The sequence below is a fragment of the Callithrix jacchus genome, chromosome 9 (assembly GCF_049354715.1).
Source record: "Callithrix jacchus isolate 240 chromosome 9, calJac240_pri, whole genome shotgun sequence".
NCBI lineage: Eukaryota > Metazoa > Chordata > Mammalia > Primates > Cebidae > Callithrix > Callithrix jacchus.
The window spans coordinates 33951992-33970956 of NC_133510.1; the positions used below are offsets into that span (position 1 = coordinate 33951992).

Below are 18965 nucleotides of genomic sequence, written 5' to 3' on the forward strand. Positions count from 1 at the left end.
TGCACAGCTGATTAGAAATGTGATTGGACAAAAGGGTATGGTTTAATGGCAATAGATGGGGGGCAAGGGCATCCAGCAAGGTCTGTTCAGGTTCTGTTTATGGTTGGCTTTGGGGAAGAAGAGTTGTAGTTTATGGCCTGCCGTAGGGAACATGGGAGCACCGGAGAAAGAAGGGTGGGAGAAGGTCAGAAGAAGGCTACTGTGGCTGTTTTGATTTCCTTCATTTTGAAGTACTCAGCATGCCAAGGCACTATACTTTGGAGGTATCATGTTCTGAGCCTTGGTACTAGGCAATGGTAATGAAGAAACACAATATGGGAGAACTTGATCTCGCTGATATCAGATATATTGCAAAGCTACAGTGATTGTGACAATGTAGTATTTAATTCAGAATAACAAGTAAATAGAATAGAACTGAAAACCCGGAAACAGACATAGGCACTTGATTTATGGCTAAGGTAGAATTACAGAACTGAGGGAATGGAGGGCTCATCAACAAATGGCATCGTGACAATTGGTTACTCATCTAGGAAAAATATATAGGTCCGTTTTTAAACTATATACAACAATCATTTTCACATAGATTATAAAACCAAATGTAAAGGACAAAAGAATAAAACTTCTAGGAAAGAATTTGGGTGCATATCATTATGACCTTCTACCCAGGCTGGAGGGCAGTGGTGTGATCTTGGCTCACTGCAGATTCTGCCTCTCGGATTCAAGCAATAGTTTCACTTCCATCTCCTGAGCAGCTAGGATCACAAGTGTGCACCATCATGCTCGGCTAGTTTTTAATTTTTTTTTTTTGGTAGAGACAAGGTCTCACTATATTGCCCAGGCTGGTCTCAGACTCCTGGGCTCATGTGATCCTCCTGCCTTGGCCTCCCAAAGTGCTGGGATTACAAGCACGAGTCACTGTGCCTGGCCAGAAATACGTCTTAAACATGGCATTGCTTATGTACTAATCATAAAAACAATTTTAAAATTCAAAATTCAAATTTGAATTTTTGTGTATTAAAAAACACAAGACAGTCAAAATATGAAAGAGTGGGAGAAGCTTTTTGGCACACACAAAACTGACAAGGGGCTCATGTCCAGAATATCTAAACTACACATCAATGAAGACCCCTGCCCATTAGAAAAATGGGCAAGAACAGGCATAGCACAAAAGGAGATATCCAAATGCCATTGTGATACATTTGAAAAGTTGTTCAACCTCATTAGTCACCACAGAAAAGCAAATTAAGCCACAAAGTGATACCAATTGAGACCCAACAGAAAGGTCAAAATGGAAAAGACAGACAATATTGAGGGTTAGTGAATCTATGGAATGAGGGGAACACATACATTTTTGGAGGAGTATTAAGTCAATCATTTTGACAAATAGTTTGACATTTTCTGCTAAAGTCAAGAACAGGTAAAGTATGAGTTCTATGGTGAGTTGAGTCAGCATTGTTGGAGCCAGCTCCGAGCAGCTTATGAAAGCAATTGTTAAAAGGGCTTCTGTGAGCTGCTTCTTTATTACATTATTGGTAGCTGGAAATTGGCCATGTTTGGAGTATTAACATCACAGATGTTAGCAGAGGCTAATCAAGACTTTCTTTATCAGAGAGCTGGTTTCAAATACATCACTGGGTTTGGCCCAACAATTTCAATCCTGGTTAGCATATTCAACAAAAATGTGTTCTCTTGTACATGTAAAATAATGTTCATAGCACCCCAAACTGTAAACAGCCAAAAGTCTATCAGTAGAATGAATAAATGAATTGTGGTCTGGTCACACAAGAGGCCATTATTTACCCATAAAAATGAGTGATCTACAGCTTTATGCAATGACATCGATGAAAATCACACACAAATTGCTGAATGAGAGAAGCTGAACATAAAATGCTGTCTTTTCATGCTCTTAGCAGTGTCTTTTGAATCGCAGAAATTTTAAATTCAATTAATTCTTTGTACAATATCAAAAAATTAACTCAAAGTGGATAATAGACCTAAGCGTAAAGACAAAAACTATAAAACATCCAGAAGATAATGTAAGAGGAAATCACTGTGACTAGATGAGACAAAAATTGCACAGATCTGATATCAAAAGTAAGATTCATAAAGAAAAAAAAATTAAGTGTACACTTCTGTTATCGTTGGAGGGTCTTGACTACAAGTCATCCAGTTTCTTGGCATTTTGAACAAATGACAAAGTGCACAAAGCAACAAAAGAATGAAATAATGAAAGCACAGATTTATTGAAATGAAAGTACACTCCACAGAATGGTTTGAAGCAAGCAGCTCAGGAGTACTAATTACAGAATTTTCCAGAGTTTAAATATTCTCTAGATGTTTCCCATTGGTTACTTGGTTTACACCCTATGTAAATGAAGTAATGGTCCACAACCAGTCTGATTGGTCACAGAAGGCAACCAATCAGAGGCTGAAGTAAAGTTACAAAGTTACACCCTATGCAAATGTCTGCTTGGTTGTGGGAGTGGACCAATCAGAAGTACTTTCCATTTCTCTTCTACAATGCAGAAAGTTGCGAGGGTAGGGGTTGCCAAGGGAGTAGCCTCTGTTCTTTTGTTACTTAGGTGTGAAAAGTTTTTCCTTTTGATTTAGTTCTAGAAGTCAGTGAGAATCTGCCTTAGGTTCCCTGCCTCCAGATCCTATTCTCCTGCCTCAGTTCTATTTAAAGTAAGTTTTTGTGTTCTTACCAAGAGTCAGCTGTACTTTTCCCTCACTTGTTCATGTTGCTTGACATTGATTTATAATTTGAAATTATTGTTGAATTTTATATTATTTAAAATAGTGAAATATGCATGTGGAAAGAGAGGCATTTCTATAGAAACTAAGTTGAAGGCATCAGAAAGATGGAATAAAGATTGATTGCTGAGAGAATCATGCTGTTGAATTGAACATGAGTAGATAATTGCAACAGATTGAAAGACATAAGCATTGAGAAATACTTGACTCTCAGATTTTAAAAGCCCTTGATAAACAATAATGCATTGGAAATCATTGCAGATGCATTATGGGTGTGGTTTATGCAAGAAAGTGAATATGGAACACCTATCAATGAACTAATTTTGAAAATAAAAGGGTTGATTTCTTTATCAAAGATTGCTAAATAATTTTGCATTTACATGGATTACGTTAAAGTTTTTAAGGTATTAGGAGCAATTTGAACTTTAACTTTTTTACTAACTCATTTACTTCTATCCCAATAGCTCAGCTGGGAGGGCATCTATGTACTAAATTAAGGCTATATACCTTTTTATTCTACCCTGTATACCCTTTATATTAGTAAGATATATTTTAGCAGTATTTTCATTTTCCTTGTTATTTTATTTTATATTACATAGATATTTAATGTCTATGGAGCTGAATCTTTCAGTCTTTTCCTTTATAGTTTATTTTTATTACCTCAGCTTACTAAGTTATTAATATGCAATATTGATAAATATCCAAGATTGTTCTCAACAGCTTTTATATATTTCAGTTTAAGAAATTTTATTATTTAATAGATATGGAGTTTATTTGGTGACCTAGTCTTAAAAATTGCTTATCAGTCTATTTTGATATCATTTATTGATTGTTTTCCTAACCCATTTTTGTGTATACTTGAATTCATATATTTTTTTTTGAGATGGAGTTTCACTCTTGTTACCCAGGCTGGAGTGCAATGGTGCGATCTCAGCTCACCTCAACCTCCGCCTCCTGGGTTCAAGCAATTCTCCTGCCTCAGCCTCCTGAGTAACTGGGACTACAGGCTTGCGCCACCATGCTCAGCTAATTTTTGTATTTTTAGTAGAGACGGGGTTTCACCATGTTGACCAGGATGGTCTCAATCTCTTGACCTTGTGATCCACCCGCCTTGATCTCCCAAAATGCTGGGATTATAGGCGTGAGCACAGCACCTGGCCTTGACTGCATATTTTAAAATGTTTTAAATCTTTAAAATTTTTTTAAAAATGTTCCATTAAGAATCTGGGTAGGCTGGGTATGGTGGTTCATGCCTTTTGGGAGCACTTTGATTGCTTGAGGCCAGGAGTTCAAGACCAGCCCGGACAACGTAGCATGACCTTGTCTCTACAAAGAATAAAAATAAAATTTAAAATTAGCCAGCACCTGTAGTCCTAGCTACTTGTGAGGCTGAGACAGGAGAGTCATTTGAGCCCATAAATTTGAGGCTGCAGTGAACTATGATTGTGCCACTGCACTCCAGCCTAGGTGATAGCATAAGACCATGTCTCTACAAAACAAACAGAATCTAGATTAATTATCTTTTTCCTTATTTTTTAAAAAAGAAAAGAAAGACAAGTTGCACCAAATTACAAACTATTCTTGTATGTAGTGATTCTCAACTAGGAGTAGTTTGTCCTCTAGAGGATATTTGGCAATGTCTGGAGATAATTTTGGTTGTTAAAACTTAGAGAGTACCTTTGATATCTAGAAAATAGAGGTCAGAGATGCCGCTAAACATCCTACAATACACAGAGCAGCCCCTGACAACAAATAATTATCTGGCCAAAAATGTCAATAGTGCTAGGGAAAACAATACCCACAAAAAATCCTTGTAAAAAACTAAACTAATAAAATACCTTGAGAAAGCTAGAGATACAAAAAACAAAACAGAAACTCAGACTTAATGTTTAAAGCCAGAAGGCACACATGAGTTTCCTCTGGGAAAGAAGAGAAATACTGTATACAGCATTGTTATGAGATAATTATACACATTTAGAAAACGAATGTAGTTACGTGCACTAAACTGCCCTCTACAATCTTTCACTTAAAAGGTCTGTGGGGTTTTAAGAGGATCTTGCTGGGAGCAAATTGACATATTGATTGAGTAAAATAGTCTTTGGGGAAATTTCTCAGATGTTTGATATAAATGGTGGTTCCCAGGGTATGGGAAATATCTTGCAAGGTTTTCTTCAAGTGGAAGTCGAGCCTCAATATGTCAGTGATCCACTCACAGCTGCATAATCCATGCTTTTCCTTCTCTGCCACACAGAAAAGTAATTCTTAACACTTGCTTTGCTTAATAAGCATTTGAGTTACCAGATTTCACAAATAAAAATCCAGATGCCAGGTTAAATTTGATATGTATACTAAAAATGTATTTGTTGTTTATCTGAGATTCAGAATTAACTGGCCATCCTATATTTTATCTAGCAACCTTAATATGCATTTTAATTACCTTTAATTAGTTTTAACACACAGAGGAATACTTTTATATATTAACATTTTCCAGCATCTTTGAGGTGTCTTTATTCAAAGTAAAGTCTCAATTCATCTTCTACTCCTTAATCTGTCCTCTTCCTACCCCACAAATTCCATGTAATTATCACAAAATAAAAACCCCAGACCCACTATTTAAATATTGGTGTTTTTGGCAAAGACTCTAATTTGAAATATACCCCAAATTTGAATTTTTAGGTAAAAATAATATTTCCCTGTGGGAAGGATGAGCTCAGCTGTGGTGTTAGAACAGTGAGATGTGTTACAGACAAAAAAATACAAAGCAACAACAACAGAAACTACTATCCATGAAAGCTCATAGAGAAAAAGAAAGGAGGAGGGAACCAAACCTTTCTCTGCAGGCCTGCCACTTGACAGGGAACACTGTTTCTCAAAATTCTCTTTGTACTACTTTCTTTTCTCAGAATCAAGTAAGACATTTAAATAGGAATTTCTGAGCCTGAATCAGAATCTACATTTTTTAGCAGGCACTCTAGGTGAATCTTAATGCACAGTGAAGTTTAAATACTACTAGGCTAGGATTTTTCTGCTACGCGGTTTTGCACATACTGACAGTTTTGAGAGGTATTAAAAACGAGTAGTTTCTTTAGCTTTAGACTTCATTTGGAAATATGGTTGTTGCTTCTTTTATTTTGTTGAGACACAGTCTTGCTCTGTTGCCCAGGCTGGAGTAGAGTGGTGCAATCTCAGCTCACTGCACCCTCCACCTCCTGAATTCAAGCAATTCTCCTGCCTCACTCTCCCAAGTACCTGGGACTACAGGCACCCACCACGCCCAGCTAATTTTTGTATTTTTAGTAGAGACGGGGTTTCGCCAGATTGGTCAGGTTGGTCTCACACTGCTGACCTCAGATGATCCACCCACCTCAGGCTCACAGAGTGCCGGAATTACAGGCATGAGTCACTGCGCCTGGCCTGGTTAGTTACTTCTTAAACCATGTCTATGCATTCCCATTTCTTCTCTACAACCCATACACATTAACTTTCCTACAGCGTTTAACTTCGTTTATTCATTCATTCATTCGGCACACTGACTTCTGTGACTCTTTTAAATGGAAATGCTATAAACAGAAACCTTATCATTACCTTTGTGAAGGACAGTGTCTTCATATTTTACATTTCCATCATTCTCCACATTGTTGGCAGTCAAAAAGTATACTGCATTGTTTTACTTATTTGTTGTACTGTCACTTATGACAAACATTTAATTTGTTACTAAATGACATTTATAGTTTTGAACCTTCTTGTTTCTGTGTCCCCCACATGCGCTGGGTTCCCAGCATGCATTGACAATATGTGTGTATGCTTATCAAAGTGCCCTTGGGAAATGAAATAACATGAGAAACTCATTTGTTATTTTCCAGCAAACTTCATAACGTTCTCCCTGATTCTATCCTTTGGACAGATTTCTAGTTTATCTTATATGTGAGAAATGACCTTATAACCTGTGTGTGACAGTTGTTTGGATTTTATTAAGTGCCTTGCTAGCTGGCGATATGGGGGCATTACTCATAGATATTTGTTTGCTACCTCAGTAAGCCAAGAAAATTTATTTTTATATATTTAACTATGGTGTCTCTCTTTTCCTGCATGTCATTTAAAAGTAGTTCATGAAATAAAGGGAATGCTGCCAATTCTGCCTTTAGATATTGGAAAAAGAGATGGATTGTCATCATGGGTGCCAGAGGTGAAAACTTCGCTATATACACATCTTCTAGGACAAAGTCAGCTTGATGAAAATTATGTGTAAATTCAAACAGTAAAGAGTTTGTAGTCTCTTTCCATATGCAGAGGAGCAATCCGTTTTCTACCCATATTTCCCACACCCCCAGAATGCTTTCATGAAGCCATCCAGAGTTTACCTCTACAGAGAAGGAAGCCACTCCCATATAGTGGGGCAGGCTTTTGTTGCTGCATTTTAAACGATGACGTTTGAGTAGTTATTTCAAAGTTGTGGTGTGAAAATATTCCAAGATCAAGACAATTCATTAACTTTTCAAAGGCAGACTCTTAATCATCTACTGTCTTTTCATGTATTGCACTGAGACCCAAAGTAAGTGTTTTATTGGTGGATCTCACCTGTGGAATATAGGAAAATTTTAATAAAACTGTATTATTTAATATCACCCTGCATACTGACACCAGTACAAATATGATCATTATCCTTTCTTACAAAGGATTTGCATGTTAAACCCCACTTCTTTGGCAGTTAGAGGTGACATTTTGTTTAAGTACATGAGTAAGTGTAGAGTGAATTATTTTTTGTATCAGCATGGGGCTAGGCTAGCTCTAGCACTGGGTATTAGATCATCGTTCTCCTGCCCAGGCCTCTTCAATATTCAATTGGATTCAAAGATGCGTGGGGTGACTTACCTTTGTCCTTCCATTGGTTTGTTCATATTCACAGAGATGTGTGGAAACAAGGGCTAGCAGAAAACGGTCCCTGAGTGTGGTGGTAGGGAATGCCAAAGAGGCACATTACTTAGAAATTAATGGCAAGATTCTCGCTTCAGACGGGTTTGAAAACTTGGACAAATACCTCAGTTTCAGAATATTAAAATGGAGGCAGTAATACGAAAGATGTGTTGTGAAAATTGAATTAAAGGCAAATTGTTTGTGATAACGAAACATTGGAACAATGCGGATGGACATCAACAGGGTTGCTGTTGGGCAGACTATGCCCTGTCCCTCAATGGAGCAGTATGTCGCCGTAGCTAAGGCGCGGCTTGAAAGTAAATATAAACAGAAACAAATGCACCCAGCTCTATGCCAAATCGGAAACATAACCATGCAGAGAGAAAATAATAATTTCAAATGACTTTAGAACTCTGCATACATTTACTGGTATGTAAGAAACAAAAATAAAGAAGCAAAACAGTAAAACTTCAGTCAGTTTTACCACGAATATTGATAATTATTATGAAACTGTTTATTACTGTTGTATAGGGCAAGAGTCATATAATGTTAGGAAACAAAATTTGAAGTATAAGAGAAAATACATATAAGTATAAAAATCAAGGAAATGAAATAAAAACCTTGAAATGTTAGATTTTAAAGGAAAATATTTATATAAACTCATGATATGAAAAATATATATTTTTAAGCTTTGTCCATTGATGAAAACCTAGAATCACTGATACCCCAGGAACAATGAAATTCTTAGTGCACACATTTCAGTTTCTAAATATCTTTGACACTAAAAATTTCTTGGAGAAAGAGTTATTTCCAAGTTTAGGATTTTTTGGTACCGAAAAGTGAGAAAGTAATCAACAATAGCAAATTAAAAGGACATGAGAACCAATTTGAAAGGACTCCCGATGACCAGATTTGAAAAGTTTGATCATAATAAATAATGCAATGAAGTGAAAGTCCTTAAATAGATAAAAATTCATGAGTGTATATTGATGCTAACAGCAACAACAAAAAAGAAGCAAATGAATAAACCTTCACTTGACACCTTTGGAAAGTACTATTAAATCAACTCCTTTAGAAGTTGGTAATTAAAAGGAAAGAATTAAGCATTTATCCTTTTTTTTGTAGGACTATAGTTCAGGGTCAGCAAATAGATCTATTGATGAGGAAACTTTACAGAAGAATGCTGCCTGAAATGCAGAAGGAATGATATAACTTTCAAAATCATTGTTAACCCTCTAATGATTCAAGCAATCATTATCAATGGATGCTAATCCATTAGGCAAATGATTTTATGTAATGCCAATCAACTTGTAGATGGCTTGCTAGTCACAAAGGATCTCCTAATATGATGTAATATGCAGTATACGGCATCCCTTAGAAAATATTCTTTCCAAATGTGTTGCACTTGAATTCAATACCTATTCACAAAAGAATACTGGAGCTAGAGGAAGCAGTATAATGATACCAGGAAAAAACTGCAAAAGTCTGGACTACATCCATCAGCTCACTGGTTTGATCTAAACTTCCTGATGATTAAGCAGTTGGGGAAGCAGTCTCATGAATGGGGTACCACTGTGAAAGTGATTCATTTTAATTCCTCGGCTTATATATACTGTCTTGTTTCCTGGAACATGCTACCTTATGAGATACATGGGTTGCCATAGTCAAACAATGGAAGTACTCACAAATGGAACTCACATTAAACACTTAAGCATTTAATTTTAAAATAATGAAAACCAGAATATATTGAATTTGCCAGCTATACCTTGTTTTTAAAAAAGTGCTATTTTGGCTACCATATTCACAATTTAGATACGGTTATCAAATGATAATTATTTTGTCAAAACATCCTAAACATTCACAAATATCTGTTGAATTTATGTATTGGTAAGATATTAAAAACTACATAACATTTAGTAAGTATTTTGTTTTTATTATTGCGTGATTGTTGAGTCTTGTCATCATTACAATAGCAGGGCTTTAATAAAATGAGGCTTTGTCTTCATATTCTTTCTTAAAATTTTATTTTCTTTTATAATAGTATTATGTAACATAGTAAAACAATATATAAAAAATGTTAATGTTTGTATTTTTATCATAATATTTATACATGTGCATTATTATCCCCAGTGCATTTTAGGCCACATGGCTTCATGGTTTTTCACATGAAAAGATTTCCACTAACCCTTTTAAAATTTAGAATTCTATCTTCTGAGTTGTCCAGGTATCAGCAACCCTTATTTTGTATGTCTGTGTATGACACCTTTTCTTAAAATAAAGGTTTGTTCTTGAATGAAACAAAATCTCTGTGCCCCAAGAATTGCAATTACAAATAAATTTCTAAGGATGGATATCTAAACAGTCAATGATAATTTTAAATGAAGCCTAACTAATAAGAACTATTATGATTTCAAATGAGTCAACTATGAAAAAAGACAGGACAATAAATGAGATCCATATTAATGAATGTACAGTGATAAGGCTACTATTGCCAACACAAAGTCAACTTCATGCACATCAAGCATGTAGCTAATTTATATTTCATGCCCTTTATTAACTAACATCTAATGAGAATAACATTTTTCACTGTATCACATCAAATTCTTCTAATGTCTTCTCTGTTTTGCATGTGAGTTGCACCATTTCATAAAAGTTTCAGCAGTCTTTGACTCGCTAAATAAAGTTGTCACTCAAACCTCATTTCCTGTTTGAGTGCAGGGAAGCTGAATGGACAGAGTTAATTTTGCATATTGTCTCCACCTGATGAAGTCTCCAAGCGACCTTTGTCCTGTCACCTTTAATGGACTCTGTCTAATGGACTCATTAGTAAATTTCTTATCATTTTTAGGAGAAAGATGCAATCTCACAAAGCTGTCCTTCATACTTTTGGAAATTATTATAATTTATTCTTTAAACACATTCAAAAATTAGAACGAGGAGATTCTACTTTATTTGGGTACCATAATATTGTAACAATGACATGCTGATTACAATAAGGGGTCCAAGAATACTGTTTCATGCTGATTATTCACATTATATTCAAAACTAGTAGTTACAGTGAGCAACACTCTTCAACTCAATAGCTTAATATTACATCATACTCACAAAATTTGCAGCTGGGAAAATGGAGATTTTCTTGGCTTCATTTATCTATAAGTGCAGAAAACCTAATAATAAATGATTTCTTGATCCCATGCAGATCTCCCTAAGTTCATGCTATGGAGATGTAGGTTTTAATATTAGTTTGCATTGCAGTCCTGTAATGAGTACACATTTGTTACCTTGCACTACATCCTTCCTTCTCTGTCTCTTTCCCTCTGCTTTATGTGTTACTTTGGTTAATGAAATTCACATAGATGAATGGTAGAGGAGGAATAAGATGCATATTAGACAAGAATTTAATTCTGAAAATCTGAACAGCTTACTATTTTTGTTGTGTTTGCATGTGTTCTTATACCCTTAAGTGGTTTGTAATACCTTGCCACTCATAGGCCAATCATTTGAGAATTCTTGCTAACATTTTATCTGGCTATTTTTTTTTGAATTCCAACTTTTTAATGACTATTGCTTTCCTATTTGATAAGAAAAAATGTGCAATGTCAGTACTCTTGATAATTCTAGCACATCGTTCTTTTGCTTGAAAACATCCTTTGACTTTTCATTGTTCATTGTCTGATTCTAGTGTGTAATGAGAAAAGCTGGGGAGTGGAGACATAGAAGCTAACTGCTTTGCAACCTAAGGTAGGGTGTGTGGGGTGTGGTGTGTGTGGTGGGAGTGGTGGGAGTGGTGAGAGGAGGGCATAAAGCTATTTCCAGAGATCATGGTAAACGGAACCAGAAGGCATATACTTGAAGCCAAGGAGATCAGTGTGGGGTCTGAGTCATGAGATCAGGCAACTTGTTGGTAAGCTCACTGTCTCAGACATTTACTAGTTCCCTCTCTCAGGCTGCCGGAGAGAGCTAGCTAGTAAATGCCTGGACTTTCCAGGGTCCTGGAACAATTATCTTCAGTAGGCAATGAGTTTGTAGTTTGGAGAAATTCCAGAGGCAAAAGTGTAAAGACTACAGTGCTGATTTTTGTTTGTCTATTTGTTTAATAATTGGTTCACACCATTGCTTGAACAAACTCCCTCAAGGGGATTTCCAAAAACTGTCATCTGTCATCTTTGGTCCTTTAACAACTTGTCCTTTATAGCCCCTCCTCATGTAACAGAATTTTTGAACTTCTTGCTGTGCACAAAAGACATTTAGTTTCTTTCTGTTAGTGAGTCTTTGAATGCAGCACTTTCTCTGCCTAGTTCTCCACTTTTTGTCTGGCAAACTCTTACTCTTGTTCATGATGCAATCCATATGGCACCTCCTCTATGAGACTTTCCCTAGTAAAATCTTCCACAAGTCCATGTCCAGAGTTTACTCATTCTGGTATGTTCAGCACTCTATTAAAATATTTAACTTTCTTTCTTCAAATGTGTTAATTATTATCATTTGGAGACGTCATCAGGGTTAACCAAGGCTCAGTATCTCTTAACAACCAACATGGTTAACAGTTCTATTATAATCCCGGCATCCTTGGTTTTTCTACTAATATGAAGGCCAGGGCAGTGGCAGGAAACAAAACGTGAAGAAATGTTGCTAACTTTAGCCCTGTTAATTGGTATTATTATTATTTTACTATCTCTTTTGTCGCATTATACATATGTGCTGCCTTTCCTAAATGGAACAGACTCTGCCATAAATTTTAGAACAAATTTCGAGCAGCTGAAATGTTTATTGCACTCAGTGTTTATGCAGTGCGCAGTATAGGGAGTGTGAATGCAAAGAAGGAAAGGCGCAAACCACCATCTGGTAGTTGGAGAAGTCTGTGATGAGGGTAGCGAGCAGAGGCAGAATCTGAAAATGAGGAGGAATAGAAAGTGTCTATAATAGGACTGTTGAGAAGTAAAACTGGACAAATTAATGATTGCAGTGCTTTTAATGCTGATAGTAAAAGTAAATGCCTTTATTCAATAAATAGTTTAGTCTTTGCTGAGTCAGCAACTATGCTAGATACAAAGATGGAAAGTAGGAAAAATGAAATGTATTTCCTGACGTCATGGAACATTCTGCAAGGTAGAATTTACAATGACTGGCATGCAATGAAAAGTTGTCAGGGTTGCAAAGAAGTAGAAATATTTAGCCCATAATTAGGAGAACAATTAGTCAATCAAAATGTTCGAGAAATGAAAGACATGAATGAATCTGTAGCTGAGATTATTAAAAAGAATTATTTGTTGCATACATTCAAGAAACTAGCAGAAAGATTTAACATGTTGAGACATGATACACAAAAAATAGACTCAAAATTTTATGGATGAAAGCTGCGTCTGAGATGAAATATACATGGATGGAGTAAGCAGCAGATTAAACATTTACGAAGGAATATTAGTTAATTTGAGGAAATGACAACATAAACTATCCAGAATAAAACACAGAGAGAAAAAGGACTAAAAATATTCAGTCCTTTTAGACCATCAGTGATGAGCTTGAGAGAACCTTAAGCAGCCATATACACATGTGTTTTGAGTACATGAAGGAGATGCAAGAGAGAGATGTGGCCAAAAAATTTTGAAGAATAATGGGCAAAATGTTCAAATTTGATAAAAAGGTAAACTGACTAAGGAAGGTCACCAAACCTGAAGCACAAGAATCATGAAGAAAACTACACTGATTCTTCATAATCAAATAATTTAAAACTATAATGAGAGAGTCTTAGAAGCAGCCAGAGAAAGAAAGGTGTTTTACGTAGAGAGAAACAATGGCAGCAGGGTTTACCTGTGAAAGAACACAAGCTAGAAGACTGTAGTGCGTCATTCAAAGAAAGAAAAGAGAAACTTGTCAAACTAAAAGTTTTTATTTAGTAAAAATGTTTATCAAACATGAAGGTGACAACCCTTAAGAATAGGTACAAGAGAAATAAAACATACATCTGAACAGAGACCTGTACAGAAATGTTTATAGGAACATTCTTCACAAGTAAGTGAAGAAAGACTGTAAACAACCCAGATGTTTATTAACTAGTGAAAGAGAAAATTAGATGTGGTGTTTGCATATGATGAAATAATATTCTGCGGCTGGGTACGGTGTCTCATGCCTGTAATCCCAGCACTTTGGGAGGCAGAGGCAGGTAGATCACCTGAGGTCAGGATTTTGAGACCAGCCTGGCCAACATGGCAAAACTCCATCTCTACTAAAAATACAAAAAATTAGCTGGGCATGGTGGCGGGTGCCTGTAATCCCAGCTACTTGGAAAGCTGAGGCAGGAGAATTGCTGAACCTGGAAGGCGGAGGTTGCAGTGAGCCAAGATTGCGCCATAGCACTCCAGCCTGGGCAACAGTGAGACTCTGTCTAAAAAAATAAAAAATAAAAAGAAAGAAAGAATATTCTGCAGTTAAAGGCATGAACTATATTTACACACTTCAATATTAAGTAATCTCAAAAACATTATGCTCTATGAAAGAAGGCAGATATAAAAGATTATATATTGTTTATTTCATTTTTATAAGCTGTAGAGAAGGAGCAACTTCTACTTATATGGAGTATCTAAAATAGTCAATCTCATAGAAACAGAGAGTAGAATGGTACCTGCCAAGAGATGATGGAAGGGGAAAGAGGTAGTTGCTGTTCAGTGGGTATACAGTTACGCAAAGTAAGTTCTAGAGATTAATTGTGCAGTGTGTCTGTGGTTAACAATGTGTATGTATTGTATGCTTAAAAAATTGTCCTGCCTATTTCTTTAATGTAATTAGAGAGGATGGGATCTGTTTTCCCCCAACATACCATTCTCTGAATTCTGTTTTTCTTCCAAGAACTTGAAAATGCTTGATTTTAAAAGCTGCGAAATACTACAGAAGTGCATGCATGCATCTTCGTTATATGTTGCAAAACACTGGTATAATGACTGGCTAATCTGATGCTTGAAAGTGACTATCAAAATGACTTAAAACATTTCTCCTGAGTGAATACCAGGAAAGGACTGGTTGACACATATGGTAGGTTATACATTTAACTTTATAAGAAACTATGAAGCAGTTTTTCAAAGTGGTTGTACTGTTTTACATTCCTACCAGCAGTATATGAAAGTTCCAATTATTACACCAAATGGCATGAAAACTTTGAACAGCCAGATGGCTTAACTAGAGATGTACACATACACACACATTTACAACTGGTGGAAAAACTTAAAAGTCCAATGCTATCCCAACACTTTGGGAGGCTGAGACAGGTGGATCACAAGGTCAGGAGATTGAGACCATCCTGGCTTATACAGTGAAACCCCGCCTCTACTAAAAATACAAAAAATTAGCTGGGCCTGTTGGCATGCACCTGTAGTACCAGCTACTTGGGAGGCTGAGGCCTGGGAGATTCACTTGAACCTGGGAGGCAGAGTGAGAGGTTGCAGTGAGCAGAGATCGTGCCACTGCACTCCAGCCTGGGCGACAGAGAGAGACTGTGTCTTCAAAAACAAAGAAACGAATTCAATGCTGTATATGATGTTGTATATTAAGCACATAGGTCATTTTAGAAAGTGCTAGTTTGGTTGACTGGAGTAAGGAATTCAGTGACCAGTCACATTAATATAGTAAATGGAAGGTGATGGGAATTAAAATGAAGACAGCTGGACTAGGAAAGACCAGGAAGAAAAAAATAGGAAACTCCAGAAATAACCTGAAAGATGGAACTAATTTGATGTGGGATACAAGGAGGGGAAAGAATGAAAAATAATTCTGAGGTTTGGGGCTATGGCACCGAAAAGGGGTATTTATAATGTCAAAAAATGTCAGGAGGAGACTGAGGTCAAGATGGGAGAAAGACACATATTGTTCATAGTATTTTACAAAACGGATACATATTGTTTATAGTGTTTTAATAAAGATTTCTAGCTGGCAGGCCTGGAACTTAGAAGAGAGTTTAGGGTGGGAGAACAGATTTGGGGAGTCATGTCCACAGCACTGTAGTGGAAGAGGTGGGAAGTTGTTGAGATCGCACAGGGAAAAATGTGGAGAACTAAGCTCTATGACAGAACATTAAGTAACACTTATATTTATGAAACTAGAGGAAAAGCAACCAGCAACCACAGCAAGAGACAACAAAGAGAAAAAGAAAATTCGGTTGGTGGGCTTCTAGGGGATCTAAGGAAGGAGAAAAACCACGTCAACTCTATGCTTTAGAAGCCTGTATTTAATACGCTTTGCAAAAGGATTTGATGGAAAACAATACAATTCATGATATTCAGTAGCTTTTTTTTTAAGTTTAAAAGAAACAGTGATTATCTCTAAATGAGGCAGGAAAATGGCCACTGAGCTTAGGTAATGAGTTTCTCAGCATTTTGATCTGGAGTTGTTTACAACTTAGCAATCAAGGAAGTGTTCAAATAAACAATGACTCATGGCTGACTGAGACCTTGTAGCCAACCTCACACAGAGTGAAGGGCTTAATCTTTTATCAGAGTGAAAAAATATAGTGCCATATTACTAAGAGATAATTATTTGGTTCATAACATTTTGATTAATAATTATAAATAGCGATCACAATTAAAACCATAGTCTCTAAGGTAGAGGATCATCTAATGATAAAAATATTTACTGATTCAGCTTTATCACCAATGGTGCACACTAGAGAATTGCCAGCAGCCTGCATTTTGCCTCAAGCTGTGTAGTTACCCCAGAGCAGATACTAATTTAAGATGTTACTGCTTATGTCATCAGATGTTATTCTTTACAGACTATAACCCTGTTAATTTGCAGTCTGAGATTGTAATCATAATTTTTACTGGTTCACTTTGTTAACACATAGCTTTCTTGTTTTCCTTTTTTGTTAGTACCTTTATGGGAGGGCTTGACACCTGGGCTTTGGGAAAATCTCTCCTGAAAACAGCAAAGATGAACTGTGATAAATACATGAAACATATTGTAAAATGTTCCCCTATCAGATAACTTTTGAATTAAATTTGTTAATGTCTTACCCACAAATTCACCCCAAAACACTACTAAGCATCATGCCTCTTATGCTAGGAAGGCTGGATGTATATGAAGAAGGAGGCCGTTTCTATCCTTTGACATATTCATATTTTAGCAGTTTACAAAGTTATATAACAATTTGTTTTTCAAAAGTTCTACTTGAAGTCGGTTGCTCAGAACTGAGAACATACTAATCTGGCAAGTCAAGTCAAGTCCTATATAGCCCCTGACACATGCTGTTACTGAACCTAATCCTCATATAGAACAATATTTATTTGAGAAAAATGCATTTGGAAATGCCACCAGAATGCCAAGAAGATCACACCTCAGCAGTGATAGCCTGCCTTCCTGCCACTGGCCCTACCTTTTTAGAGAGTAAGAGCTAGAACCACAGCTTTGAAGTGCTGATGGGAGTCCTGCTTGGGGAGAACCTGGCTGAGTTGGGGCTGGACTAATGGGAGCCTTTGATAGGAGAATCACACGAGGGAGGGGTGTCTATTCCCTGGATGTCAGTTTTCTTTTCTTTTGAAAGACTCAGGGGACAGTCTGTTTGTGTCTCCTGCCTCAGAAAAGGGTCAAATGGCGGCATGCTGATAGAGCATATTCCAATGAATATAGTATTTGATCTGTCCAGGAAATGTCCTTTAAGATTGACCCTGTTAAATGTAGACAGAGGCTGTTTAGTCTTCGCAGATTCCAGGAGCTCAAGCTACTTATTAAAAACCTCTCAGTTGGAAATAAGACCATAGATCTGTTGGCCTTCTGCTGAACCATTAAGCCGTAGATACCACTTTTACTGAGTAGGATATAACTTCAGTTGTTGAAGAGGAGATTATTTGCAGTGGTACATGTCACCATAGTAACTGGATTTTCAAGCAGAGCTGTTGAAATGGAGCTCAAAAGTCACGCAGAAGTAGGTTTACCCTGCACTGTCTTCAAAAGGACCATGTAGGGGAGAGGGAGAATGATTCATGGATCGGATGCCATTTGATCTATGATTGCTCAAGGGCATGGGTGAAGAGATAGGCAATATGTGTGTTCATATCAATATGTTGCAACATTAAGACATAACTATGTATTTCACCATCAACCTGCTATAAACAAACCAATGAACAATCTCTTCTCTCATAATTTTGCGGCTTAAATAAATGCAACATTTATGAATACACAAAAGTGATATTAGATTTGATTCTTTTAAGAACCTTAATTGGCATTCTAGAAGCTATTCACATTAAAGTGAACTTATTCATTGTAAAATAGCCAATATTTATTGTGTTTTGTGTTATTTGTAATTATTGGGAGAGAGTGTATTTGACACTGTAGTAAATGTAATGGAAATTTCACGGGAAAATCAACATCGAATTTTAGAACTGAAAAGAAATGTAGATTATATAAGGGATTTCAAAAAGTTAATGGAAAATGAAATTAAAAAAAAAATTTTTGGTTATATAGAACCCTGCAAAGGACCTAACATTGTAGGTCAGTAAGGACTACTTCAATCCTTTGCAGATGCAATATAACTTTTTATTAAAGAACCATTATAACCATTTAGCATCTGCCATCCTCCATATATTATTGCTCCAACTCTAGCCCTACCTATTGCACTCTTTGTATGAATCTCCCACCCCATACCATATGAACTAGCTGCTTTCAGCCTGTTCCATTATTACAAGTTAATGAAAACCTTTCAACCTTCCAAAAAGCTTAAGAATATAATATTATAACTTTCTCCAATATTTCCTTTGATATTTTACCAACCACCCTAAGTAAATCTCAACACCACACCCCATATTTAATCTTATTTATAGTAGCCACGTCAAGCCTAGTTGTCTACTCTATCTTATCATCAGGATGAGCATTCAATTTAAAATATTTCCTAATTGGTCTGAGACCAGCAGTATTTAATCTTTATAATGAATGCCCTAACCACTAGTATCTTCCTTGGGAACATTGCATAATATTCATATACCAGAACTCTACACCATAAATTTTGTCACCAAAACCATCCTTTTAATGACCTGCTTTTTATGAATTGCAGCGTCATGCCCTCAACTTTGTTGCAATCAGCTTATACATCTTCTATGAAAAAACTTCTTACCACTCACACTAGCACTCTGCAAATATCAAATCTCTATGCCCATTCTAATATCCAGTATTCCACCTCAAACATAAGAAATATGTCTGATAAAAGAGTTATTCTGATAGAGTAAATAATAGTGGTTTAAGCACTCTTATTTCTAGAATTATGGGAGCTGAATCTATCCCTCAGAATCAGAAATTCTCCATGCTACCTAATACAC

At 36.3% G+C, this 18965-nt stretch overlaps 1 long non-coding RNA gene across 2 annotated transcripts in view; it reads left to right on the forward strand.

The window, feature by feature from the left end:
* Positions 1-2621: 2621 nt before the first annotated feature.
* The window catches only part of LOC118144140 (uncharacterized), a 66724-nt gene continuing 50380 nt past the window's right edge, over positions 2622-18965 (forward strand). For both annotated transcript variants that reach the window (XR_004728699.3, XR_004728697.3), the window contains exons 1-2: positions 2622-2685; positions 11351-11409. This is a non-coding gene — a long non-coding RNA (uncharacterized LOC118144140). The remainder of the gene's footprint in view (positions 2686-11350; positions 11410-18965) is intronic.